Source organism: Geospiza fortis, unplaced genomic scaffold (assembly GCF_000277835.1).
Source record: "Geospiza fortis unplaced genomic scaffold, GeoFor_1.0 scaffold424, whole genome shotgun sequence".
NCBI lineage: Eukaryota > Metazoa > Chordata > Aves > Passeriformes > Thraupidae > Geospiza > Geospiza fortis.
The window spans coordinates 457346-465051 of NW_005054354.1; the positions used below are offsets into that span (position 1 = coordinate 457346).

General features: G+C 40.5%; 1 protein-coding gene across 1 annotated transcript in view; it reads right to left on the reverse strand.

The window, feature by feature from the left end:
- GRAMD4 (GRAM domain containing 4) overlaps nt 1–7706 on the reverse strand; it is a 52530-nt gene that overhangs the window by 30889 nt on the left and 13935 nt on the right.

Here is a 7706-nt window from a genome sequence, read left to right on the forward strand (position 1 = left end):
CAGCAGGAAAGGCTGTCTAAAGGCTAAATCCAGTTTTGTCACAACAACAACAACAAAAAAATTATCTGTTTTCTTCCCTCATGTCTGTGTGTGGGAAAACACAAAACCATAAACTCAAAAGAAGTTATATGATGCCATATAAACCCACGCCCATCAATTCCTGGCACTAAGTCAGATGGTCCCTCTATGAGCCTCAGCACCTTATAATTTTAAGAAAGGGTTGTGAAACAAGAAACTAAGCTAAAATTTTTACACTTTTCCAAGGTCATTGGAAAAGTGTAAAAGCTACTAACTTCCAAGTAATAATTTATATATAAATATACTCACAAATTTACTTATACAAACACATACACACTCCCACAACATTTTTCACAAGAAGTTAGTATCAAGTATGTATAAGGCTTTCTTGTGGCTAATTAGCCTTGCTTTTTGTCACTGGCAGTGTCCTTGCTCATGACCTTATTTTACTCTAGAGCTAAAATGGGGTCACTATTACTGACAGCTTTTCCCAGATAGGCATACATGAGACATAGCAAAAATAAGATTGGGAATCTCTCTCTTTTTCTTTTTTTTTTCTTTTTAAACCAAAATTTACTTTACATTTTTTCTCTAGTATGGTTTTTAAGCTCAGTCACAACAATCAATAGCACAACAACAGGTGTATTTCAGGTTTACAGCAAACCAGAATAGAAACTACTTTCTATTTCCACTACCATTACAAGCACAAGGGGTTCAGGATTTTTACATTGTTTTACAAGACTGGAATACCATTTTATACCCTCCAGAGGGCTGTTACACAATGTCTTTTGTTTCTTCTCACATACTGCCTTCTAAATCTTTGATAATCAGAGGATTTTGGTATCTGAGCCTCACTGACTCCAACCACTATGGTTCTTGAGGAGGTCTGAAGCCATAGTGCAAATGTCTAGAGGAACTGATGCACTCTCCATGCCCCGCAGCAAGCCCTGTGCAGGGTGTCCAACCACTCCATCTGCTGATTGTCCTGCAGCAGAGTAGGAGCTTCAGAGCACCAGAATTAGGGGAGATGGGAAGAAGACACATGAATCAAGGGGACAACACTATGGCTTCCACGGTGAGGCTACAACTGAGCGCCACCAAAAAGAAAGGAGTGCTGTTACCATCTCCCACTGAGAGATGGTGACCCTGGGAAGAAGAGCTGGAGCACAGAAACCACCATGCTATCCCCCAGCAACTGAAACTGAGAACCCCCAAGGGTGAGGTAGGGAAATGTCACTGGTATTGACTCTCCTATAAGTAAATGGAAAGATATGGATATAAGGGCAGACTTCTACATGGGGCTGTCCCTAATTACGTATCCACAAGGAATTTTAAATCCAAGAAGAAAACTAAATTTATAATTAATTTACCCTCCTTTCAAGGGCTTGCCTTGCTCCAGAACAAGAGCCTGCACACAGCTGAGAGGAAACATCCGTTGCACTCCAAATGCACTGGAGCTTGTGCAATATCATGAAGATATCACAGAAAGTTCCAAAGCTTGATAGAAACTCTATCTTCTCAAGACCATTAAAGGGAAAAAATTCTTCATTACGCATTTTTTGTTTTATTAAAGAGGAAGTGACTATGCATTTTGTGTACATAAAAAAACCCACACACATTATAAATTAACCTCAGTGTCCTTGAAAGTCAGATTTTCCAGCTTCCTTAATTCCAGCTGTTCTGATTTTGCTACATCTTGTACTACTAAAACCAAAACAAAACCTCCAGAAATTGTACCTCTTGTCCTCCAAAGAGGACAAGCAGTGCCAAATATTCTTTATGGAAAGAGGCAGAGTTAAAGGGTGCACAGTGAAAGAGGCAGAACTCCTATAAAACAAACAAAAAAAAAATACAACATCCAATCCTTAAGGACTGTCATTGCTTCACATTTCAGAGCATTTCCTAACTTTCCCATACATGACTGCAATTCAAATCCACCTCATCAAGCCCTTAAAGCAGTATTTGTTGCTACTTTGGCAGCAGTGTGGTCTGGCACTGTAAAACCTTCGTGTTCAGTTAGTTAAATACTCCTGAGTCTGCTAAGCAACAGAAGCCACAGAGAGGGGAAGGGGGACAAGTTCTTCCTTGCTCTCTCCCCTGAAATAATCTAACATTTGGCCAAGCTGAACTACACTTTTAAAGCAAATTTCTCTGTCCCTGAAGAGCCCTCCTGCAGAATGACTGAAGCTGGCTACAAAGAGCAGAGGTCATGGACCCCTGAGAAGAATACATAAGAATATTTCACCATGGTATCTATCTGTTGAGTTTTACAGATGAGTACCCTCCATGATGATGAGAATGGAGGGCTCCTTGGATTTCATCTTCAGTCAGTCAAAATTCAAACATCCTCTCCCCTCTGCACACACACAAAATGATAAAACATCAAACATCAAGTTTCAAGGTTCCAGATTAATCAGTTTTCATCATTTCCTTCCCAGGCACATCCATCATGGCTCACTATCTCCTGCAGGGCAAGAAACATTAAAATATTGCTGGAGGCTCAGTGCACGTCTTAGCTGGACATCCAGGTGAAGTGAGCAGCCATGAAGGTGACCTGGCTAGAGGGGGGAAATTACTAAAAGAAGAAAGTGTCTGATGAAATAATGACAGAGAAAATGCTGGTGTGCCTGGGAACTAGACCTGGGAACCAGAAGCATTGTTGAGAAGTGCAGCTGGCCTCTCTGAAATGCACAGCCTGGTACCTAGGAACCTGAGACATCTTGAGATACCATTGATAAGCACAAAAACAAGGAACCACAACAGCCACTTATCACCTGAAAAGGTGAAAAGTAGTCCGAAAACAGGGAAAGCATCCTGAGGAAGTAAGACCTGGTAATTGCCATTGGCTCTTTATCTATAGGAAAAAGAAACTAGTCTAGAAAAGTAATTGTACTGAGAGAACAGAAAACAACAAATGTTGGCTATTCCAAGTGAAATATAGAAATTAACAGCATCTATTGGCTGCTGAAGTGGTAATGTCCTACCCTTCCTTATTTCTGTCTAATATGACTTAATTTTTATCCAAAACAAAACTTCTCTCTCCAAGAACTTTGCATGCTGCACATACTTTTCCCTTCCTGAACAGGATGAACCCTTCCCACAAACTTTCTAAGAGATCTTGGACCCTCACCTAGGACAGTTTCCTCCAACATCTGGGATGGTTTGGCCCACTCTGACATCTGTCCAATAAGCCAGATACTGGTATCAATATAAACATATGTAAATGTGCATATAAATAATCCATCATAATTACCCTTCCTGTGGTTTTACTGGAAAGTTTGCTTCGTTAGTGAAAAGTTTGTAGTAGCCTGTAACACTATACACCTACTTAGTTGCAGCTATACTACTGATTGCTCCCAGGAATTTGTAATAGCTCAATATATATTTTTATACATATATACATACACATATATATACATATATATATATGTATTTGAGTTATAAATCATACATATTGTTGCTAGCCGTGATTTTTGTCACAATATGTAATGAAGTAGAGAATTTAGAGTAAAAAACCTCCATGCCCTTGAGCCTTAGAGAAGCCTATGAAGTCAGTCACAACCTCTAAATACCTACACACTGGGTAACTCTAGGTTTTGACAACAAGTGTGACTCTGGAAAAAAATGCTTTAGAAGCTCTCTAGCAAAGTCAACTTGTGTAGAAAAGCAGAACAATATCTGGATGCTACTGCTCTTTTAAAATGATCTATAAAAGTCTGTCAGACAAGGCAACAGTGGTGTTTCAATGACAGTAATCACTACACTTCTTATTGCTCTGTAAACCCTAGGTGAATTGACCCCATAGTAAAGACCATCATCAGTGATATATCTCACAGGTTAACAAAAAAACTTATCCATTTCAGTTTTTCTACAGCATTTTATCCTCTATGAAGTGTAATGGAACTGTTGCACCTGAACTCTTAGGATTTGACAACTAAAATTGAAAACTTAGCATTTCAAAAAGCTTAGCTGATACCGTGTAATTGCTAAAAGACAGCAGCACCCAGTGTTTCATTGCATCATCTTACAGCATCAGCCACTACAGCAAATGAAAAATTTCAGTTTGCTCCACAGAATACTCACCTGTAAGAAACGTTCTGATAAAAAGCACTTTAGCACCCAAGTGTTTAGTATTCAGTATTTAGTTCTGGTGAGACTGAACAGAATGTGAGTAGTGTTTAGAAAAGAAGGATGGTACATCAGGCTAGAAAGGCGTGGCAGAATGTTGGATTTCTAATTCCAAACTGCTTGTGCAGTAAAGCGGATGTTTCCCTTAATCCCAGGATTGGAGGTAGATTAGGGAGCCTCCTCGTAGCTGTTTTATATAATACCATTTCTTCCTAGACCTACAGGTATGCTGCAAAATCCCCCTCTGGGACAAAGTGACCAAAACTTTATTTCAGAGCAGAGCTAGAGACTGCCAGTCACTGTTTCTAGCTACCTGAATTCAGTCTAGTGTTAAATCTAAGGAATTTAATCTGAGTTAAAAACTAGAAACAGCAAAAAGCATGTGTGCAACCCTGTCATATTTACATGGGGAAACACCAGTACTTAACAGGACAAAAATAACCCTTCTACATCTATGTTAATCATGGTAAATCTCCTTAAAACCCTTTGAACATTACTAGAATTCAAGTATGTTATTTAATTGTTACTAAACACATTAAATCCCAACCACACACGTTCAATCTGGATCTCAGCAGTTGTGCTGATGGAGCTAGACACTGGGAGCTGTCTCCAGGGCAGGCAGCTTCCACCCTTGCCAGACTCCCAATTCCTGCAGAAAGCTAATATGTTAACTTTGTCCCAGGGTAAACCCACTATATGACACTACTAACAAAATGTCAGGAATCTGAAAACATCAGATATTTTTATCATCAGAGACACTGAAGAGCTTTTAGTCTTCACCGTTAAACCAGCAGCAAATGGCAGTGCTGTGAAAGACATGGAACAGCTCCATCACTTCTGATAAAGCAAGGACAAACAAAGAATATTGTCTGACCAACAAGCAGTGATGGAGGAAGAACCTGCAATGGAATTCCCTAAGCTGATTTTTCCTGCTTACACTTACTCTGGAATTTACATACTCCTCTGAAGACATGGTCACAATTCATAGCTGTAACTAGATACAGCTTAACTGTGCATTATTTGTTACCTGTTCTTCTTCTAATCCATGATTCTCCTTCTCCAGGGCATATGTTTTTTCCATCAGTGACTTGAGAACCATGGAGATTGCCAAAGAACTTATCATAAATCTACCCAAAAGATCTCAGATAAAACATTACCTTTTGATCCCAGACATTGGGAGACATTCTACTTTGCATGCCAGATGCTTGGCAAAGTGCTTATTTAAGCCACCACTCTAGCAGCTCCATTAACTGTCCTTTCATCCTTAAGTCACCTCTTAAGGTCATGTCATCTTTCATGCTTGGATTTCTACACTTGGCTTGGGAATCTCAAAGCTCACTGCTTAGGAGGATTACTCCAAGGATTTTATGAAGGAAGAGCCTAAAAATGTCCTTTGTCAAAACGGATACCAGTATTCTTGTTGTCCATAGCTCTTCCAGAGATGAACAACAACTGGTCTGGAAGAATTCCTCTTTTTTGGTTGGTTTTTTTTTTTTGCATTTGTGAACACCTTGATTTGTCAATTTAATGGTTTTCCCTTATGGTCAGGCCTCTTGCTTGTTTGCATGAATCTTTCATACAGCAAAAAAAGATTTTCTAATAGGAATACTGGTGTCATAAAAAGCCAAAAGGCAGACAGAATCATTAAAGATTAAGTATCTTTACTGAGTGCATATCCTTCCCTCCTCTGCCCATTTTATACAGGCATTTGGTAGAGTGGAGAAGTGAAATGGGTAAATATAAACCCACATTTTCAGTATCACCTTTCTCCAGCTAAGTCTGCACACATCAAAACAAACAAGTGACCCGTCATTTTCAGAACCAGTCATGCCAATTTCCCTTTAAAAACTTTAACACGGGTCTGGCAGTTAAACTATGGCTTTTTGCTTTATTTTGTTTCCATCATTCCTTTGTGCTTCCCTTTGCTCTTCCAAAGACAGAGCTCCTGCCCCAGTACTTACACTAAGCACAGCTTTAGAGGACCAGTTTTTGAGCCTCTTTGCATATGCCCACAGGACAGGGAGCAGCGTGCTGACAGGGCTCCTGCTCTGCTGATAAGAAACAAGCCAATTCTGATCCAGAGACAGTGGAGGGAAGGCAGAGTCTGAACCATCATCTTCTCTCAGTCAGTTAATATTCACTGGTAACACTTCTCCTCACCGGAACAGCAAGGGTTTCACATAAAGTGTTCTCTTTCATGTGATGAGGAAGACTGATTTACAAAACACATCATATTTTATAAAGTCTTCTTCCTCCTTGCAAGCTGTTCCAGCCTCCTCTCTCACCATTCCTGTCATGTCCTACTTGGAGTGGGTGAGGTTAGAAAGAAGGAAGATGCCATTGCTAAGGTTTGTACAAAATCATGATGCTAACTACCAATTAGTAACTTTACATTTACATTAAGTGCTTTCAGTGGAGCTTTATCATGTTGTAATAGACACAGACCAGGATCATTTCCCCTTCATTAGGGAAGGATTCTAAATTACACTTCCTGAAAATATAGCTTACTGAGACAGACCCCCTTCTCAAAACACCAAGTGGAAAGTTTTGTATTGCTAGATACACTTAAAAGTTCAGCTTAAAAGCAATGAAAAATACTGCTCCTCTATGAATTTTCAGAAATCTCAGAGAATAAAAATGCCAGAAGTGTTGCAAAACCCACCTAAAATAAACAGAGCTGCAAAAATGTTGTCATTATTGCAGGAATGGTTTTCACTCTGTGGTTTTGGCAGAAGTGAAACAGTCTATAAATGTTGAAATAACGTCTGGCTTAGGAATAGCAGCAGGCTCTTCCAAGGCTTTTGTGTTACTAAGCTAAGCAGGGAAATGCAGGTTCCACATGGAGCTCCCAAAATCTCTGTCCCAGTTATACAAAAGGGAGAGGCACAACAGCACTGACCATTGCCCTGCCTGGGTTTTCACACCATCTCTGCAATTAACAAAGCCAAGCTGGGCACCCAAAAAAAGGCAGAAACAGGCACAGCCCACATACATAACACAGTGTGTAGGTGGGATCTGTTCAAGGCTCCACAGCAGCTCAAACAATACATCCCTCTGAGCACTGTGCTGCATTTTTTGTGGTCCATCAGCCTCATGAAAGGCAGTGTGACGATACGAGACCCTGCAGCATTTGGGCATCTTCACGTACAGCACCATCCCCTGCATCACCAAGTGCATGCTTTGTACAGTGACAAGGGCAGACTGCACAAGCCAGGCTCAGACCAAGGATCAGCCCAGGACTCCAGCCTGCTGCTGTACTGGCATGGAGTCACATCCCATCCCTCTGCCCTGGTCTCAGAAACCTCATGCTCTGGGAAGCCAAGCTGAGAGTGAGCAAAAGCCCAATCTGTCTCTTCCACCAGTCAGAGCAGAGTCCTTGAAGATGAGAAATGGGTATCTGAATGCTCATTAGTCTGTATTGAACCCCCAAACAAGCCCTACACTGCTCACAACTGTGTCCTCCTAAAGCATTTCTAGGAAAATGAAGTCAGAGTTTTGGAGGGTTGTTTTGTTTTGTTTTTTCCCAGGAAGGCTAGAAATGAACTCAACATACACATTCA